The following is a 6,000-nucleotide window of genomic DNA, read 5'->3' on the forward strand; positions in this document are numbered from 1 at the left end:
TGGCATCAAGGGTGCACAGGATGGGCTTCAGCTGACATCCCAGCACCCTGAGCAAAGCAGGGTGCAGGGCAGGAGGAGACGGCCGCTGTATTTGCTGCCTGCAGTGAAGGAGAGATCTGCAAAGCTGAGCAGCAACAACCAGCACGACTGAGCTGCACTGCTGACTTCTGCAACCGTCTGTTGTAAAATTCACGTCTCTGGGTATCCAGGCGAGGGTGAGGCACACTCTGTGCTTTGCAGTTGTTTACGGGCATCCTCCCTGAGGCCCACAGCACAGCCAGGTCTGATTTACCCAATTACTGTCTGTGGGGACAGGTGTGGAGCTGATACTGCTCCCAACAGGAGCCCGTATCTGCAGCCAAGCTGCAGGAGAACGGATTCAGCCTGGGACTGTGAACACATGCAAAATGCTGCTTACACACATCTGCCCAAATAAAAAGATAAGAAGCCGCTGAAAACCATGTGGGGGTCTGTCCGGCTCTGTAAGACAGAGCAAGGCATCGGCGGCGCTCCATGGCTGCTTTTACAAAGTACCCGAAACAGTCCCCTCCAGCTGAGCCTGAGGCGTGTGGGTTTACACTTGGTGCATCTTACATCTGGAGACGAGTGGCGTGGAGCTCGCGTGCTGGATCCGTGCCAGGGTTAAGCCCCCAGTAGTCGACGCTGGGTCCCTGGTAGCACTCGTGATGGGAGGTCAGGCGCAATGAAAGAGCCCCAGTAGTTTGAGAAGGAACACACCAGCACCTCTCCTGATGGGAGGTCAGGCGCAGTGAGCAGGAGGGCCCCCCTCGTGCTGGCAGCTCCGTTCCAGCGTTTGGCCGGACTCCAGAAGATTAAAATAGAGCCTTAGACTGTCCCCTCGGCAGCACGGCCAGCCAGAGCCCTGACAATCCGGGGGTTGTGCTCAAACGTGAGTCCCCAGGGAGCGTGGGCTTTACCCGAACAGCTGAGGCACTGAGGCGGTCGAAGCAGGCAGGGTTATTGCTCTTGTGACTCAGACTCGAGGAAAAGAGGGATCAGGATGGAGCCACAAGAGAGCAGGGGATCAGAATGAAACCACAAGGCGCAGAAGGGGGACGGGGCAAGTGTCCCCCAGAAGAAAGCGCGAAAAAAATCCTCGTTCTGCTGGGGCCGAGTTCAAAGCATCCGTAGCCGTGAGAATCGAGCGTTAAACTATTCAAGCCCAAGTTCTGATTTAGCTCCTTTCTGTGACCATTTTGGGGAAGAAAAGATGATAAGCAAAAAACCCCCAAACACAGTGTTTTTCGGTCTCTAACATTTTAAAAAACAATATGGGAAAAGGCGAAGGCCGCGCAGGTTCTTGTGAAGAACCCCCATGTAGGTGGCAAAATCTTTTGTGGTCCAGAAATGATCACAGCTGAGGGGAGCTAGAGCCACGTTCTCGTACATGTGCCACTAATGTTAAGCGCTTAAACAAAATGCCTGATTTTCAGAAGTGAGAAACACTCCCAAGTACCACAAAAATGAACAGCAGTGGCAGATGTTGGCATTTCTTACAGAAGGTGTTTCAACCCAGCCGTCTATTACGGATTTATTTCTCTATCACCACCTAATGAAGGGATTCACACTTGAAATGTTTTGCCTCAGGATCTTTAGAAAGTGATTACAAACAGTGCTGGACAAAACCTTTCCTCCCCCCGAAAAATATAATTTGGTTGAAATTTCAAAATAATTTATTTTTGCAAATACCACATTGATTCAGTAAAAAAAAAGCCCGTATCACCAAATTCAGTGATTTCAGTATTTCCAAACCAAGGCATTTATATTTACTGGTATAAAAGGCTGTTTTGTCTTTAAATTTACTTTAGTATTAGTTTATAGAGCTCAAAGATTGCAGCTCAGTTTACCATTTTTCCTCTGTAACTGAGTGTGTATGTGAATAGCAGAGGGGAGAATTCTATCTGAATTTTTTTCCTGCATTATAATAAGGATGGACGGGAAAATCAGAATAATTAGATCTGTCAGTCACACTGGTAAGAAGCAGTCATCCTAATTTACCTGTGTCATTTTATTAATTTAAATAGAAATTTGAAACAAAGAAAATAGAAACATTTTTAATAACCTCTTTCTTAATTAACATGTATTTGTTTGAACAGAGAGTTCGAAACCAGCAGTCTGGGGAATAGAACAGCGAAGCTTATTAATAGAGATTTTCTGTGTCTGCGAAACAAAGAAAGAACCCAAATCAAACCCAAAGCTTTTATTTAAAGACAGAATTAAAAAATAAGTTAACAGTTTGCTGAGAGAGATGACAGTTTCTATAAGTTAATACATTTGAATGGAGCAGTGAAATGGTTCTTTTGCTGTGAGAAGAATGAGTCAAAAACATGCCTGTAAGAGTTTGTGAACTTCTTTCCAGTTGGTTCAAAAGCATTTCAGTAAAACAGCGTAGAACACAGAGGCAATTATAAACCAGCACTGTCCTTCAAGGAACCATGGCGAACTTGTTGTAAAGGTCTGCAAGAAGTGCACTGTTCACCTGTTTATCTTCTTATATGAAGAAGAAATCGCAGCTTGGGGCAAGCAAAACATACGAACAACTAGGCCCTAAAAAATGCATGGTACATGCAAAAATGCACCAAAGTACTTCAAGTACATGCACACAAAAATCCTTCTTTGCCTTGAGGCGTTGTTTCTAGTTAATTTCTTAACTTACTGTACATGACTAATTACTCGCATTTGTTTTTTTTTTTCTTTTACTAACTTAGTAAATGTGGTAACATTCTTAATGTTTTGAAATTAAGAATCAAGAAAGCAGAAATGACTGACAGTCACTTTTTATCTTGCATTTTAAGACTTATTTTGCTCTGCTGCTTAACTGCACTTTGGCTGCGTTTTGGTTCAAATATTTCCCATGTGTGGAAAGATCCACAGATACACCAGTAGGATGCTGTTGCTCTGAAGCCTGCAATGAGTTGGCATGTCATGGCTGAAATACAGACATTTGTCACCCTTTACATCACCATATATACTTGTGCACAAGCTATGGATAATCGACTGATGATGTTGTAAGGATGCCAGACAGAAAATTGTGTCCCTCTCTGTCACAAGCTCTCTGTGTGACCTTGGGCATGTCACTTATTCCAGTTACGGCATTATCTGTACAAAAGGGAGAACAGTACGTGAAATGTGGAGAGGCTCAGACAGTGAGATAGTTCAAATACATTCAGCAACCTGTCCATCTCTGAAGCGAGGTAAACAGCGACCCAAAGCAGAGTCCTTCCCGTTTCACTCAGCATTCAACACGGATTTGTTCTGATTTCTCTTGCCTAAATGCAGTGACCCCATTTTACACTACATTAGAAATGTCACCATGCTTTTCTGTGCGCAAGTCCATGTGAAAAACAGAGGAATCGCCACAGGAGAGTGTGTTTCACTGTTATAAGGTATACTCAGCGGGTGTACCTGGGGTGTTTCTCGACTCCAAGCAGATTATACGTACTCACGTACAGTGTGTTTACAACGTGGCTTGGAAGCCAGGCTGGACCTCAGAACCGCACAGCGGGTTCCGTCTGTCACTGCACACACTTCTTCTGGTTTTTATGCTGTTTATTCTGTTTTCTGCTTTGATTCAAAGATGCTTGGATGCCAGCAGCTTCTGCACTTGTAACACACAGGTTAGAAAGATACCACTTCAAATCTGACTACCCAGATATCACTTCTGTATTAAGGCATTTACATTTATATAAATTGAATTTCAATTTCTGCTGGCTTGGATGGGAGGTTATTTTTACTCCTGAACTGTGGAAGCTGTGCCTATTTCATTTAGGTTTCTGAATATGTAGACCAAAATAAAAATTTGGAGACCATGTTTGAAAGCTTGGCCTTAGAAAAAGTCACTTTCCAATAAAAATAAAAGAATTCAGAGAAAACCACAAATTACGTTCAGATTTCCATGGATTGTGAAGCTCACATCCGTAGGTACCTGATGATGGTCAGATAGAACGGATTTCAAAACACACATTTTAAGGATCCTTCACAAATACACATGGTATTGAGGATTACGTGAATGGATAAACTAGCATTTTTTTGTTAATAAGGGAGAAGACTTGAAGTACATCATTTTAGAAGATCACAGGAGTTGTAAGAATGCAAGAGCACTTCAGGTCTTCTACATCTGAAAAGAGCTAGGTTTCTATGATATTAGATCAAACAAAAAATCTATGTTAAGAACATTTTTATGACAACGATTCACTTGGATAAACCGAAGATTTCTTTTACCAACCAATCTTTTTTCTAAAATAGTATTTAATATCTGAAGTTATAAAAAATATTTGTAGTCTTGAAAATTATTTTTATTGTCTATTTTATGTACTATACATGCCTCTTTCAGGAATTATTAAAGAAGCATGAGTCATACGGCACTCATTTACTCTTGGCTCATGGCCATCCTCAATATATATTTTGCTATTTTCAAACCATTTGCAGGTACATATGCATGAAAATATTGTTGTGTCAAGTCTCAAGATCACAGTTAGCACAGCATACATTGTTCACCTATGTATTTACAAAGTTTTAAAGCACATTAAATTGTGCATTATTATGTACCAAAGTTTAAACTTTAACATACGCTTGGTTGCATATATAGCAACAAGTTACAATAAAAATCTGAACAAAGACAACCAATAAACAGCCAAATTGCTATGTACAAACAAGGCAGGAAGCAATTAAACACTGCCTTTCACATTTCACTTAAATTACTTTTTCTCTGAGGGGAAAAAAACCAAACCACCCCTTTTCCCCTCCCCCAAGTCCCCAATAACCCTAAACAGTCTTCATGTTTATCAGCGAAACAACTGGAACTGCCATTGCGTTCAGTAGGGGATTCGTCTGCATAATACGAGTGAGAAATTTGGTCCCTGTTATAAAACATAGCAATAAATTATGCGGGACGTGTCCCCCAGTACAGCTGCGACACTGCAGCGTGGTGGGCTCGCTCTCTGAGCCCGGCTCCGACAACGCTCCCTGTGACCTCCAGGGGAATATCCCATGACATAAAAACCCTTTTGTCTTCCTGACACGTCACGTTTTTTACACCAGCATAAATGCGTTGTTTTCATGATGACTCTGCTGGTCCAGACCCTCAGCATGGGGAGCAAGTGGAGGGACGGTGTTTTATACGAGGTAATACCTGTCGCAGCGTTGGTGGAACTACTCTTGATTTACACTGGTGCAAAAGAACCTGGAATGAGGTCCAAGGACAGCAGGATTGGGCCCAAACTGACCTTTATAGAAGGTAAACCACAAAAGTCTGTATATTTAGCTTGAAGTCTGCTCAATAAATTACTACAGTTCACAGTAACAAGGTAGATTAGTGCTACGCCAGTCACTTCTTCTAGTGTTAGATCAATTGCACATAGCTTTTCCAAGAAATAAAATGAAAATAACAAAAAACATAAACAATCTATTCCTATTATTTAGGCAGCAAAATAGGAGGTTTTCAGTAGCTTAGTGACTAACAAGCTTAGTAAGACATTACCATATTTTGGGATGACTGGTTTAAAGGCTAAATCTTGCCCAAGATGCTGTGGTACCACAAGGCTGAGGAAGGTGCTCTAGCCTGGCTCTTCTTGCACCCCAAAAACTCAGTATGAGAGACAGCTTGTACTGGGAGAGAGATCTCGGAGCCGGTAGGATCTGTAGAGCTTTCAGTGATGTACAGGGCCAGGTCAAATCAACAAAACGGCTCCTCAGGACTCTGCAAACGGCTCCTCAGCAGCAGAGGGGCCGCGGGTGGTGCCTGCACAGAACAGGAATGAGCTACCGGCCCAAACGCGCTCGGCCCTTTGGGGAGTGTTGCTTGGGTTTGGGGAAGAATGGACTGGGCCAACAGCTCTGCTTCTCACTTCTGGGCGTCATTTAGCCTTATCAATTCTACTTCATGGAATCAAAAGAGAAATTATACTTGCAAATAGAGTATTCTAGCTATTTAATGTTTTTCTCTAGTGGAAAAATCAGAGACCCAACCTGATGAAATCT

Source organism: Caloenas nicobarica, chromosome 18 (genome assembly GCF_036013445.1).
Source record: "Caloenas nicobarica isolate bCalNic1 chromosome 18, bCalNic1.hap1, whole genome shotgun sequence".
NCBI lineage: Eukaryota > Metazoa > Chordata > Aves > Columbiformes > Columbidae > Caloenas > Caloenas nicobarica.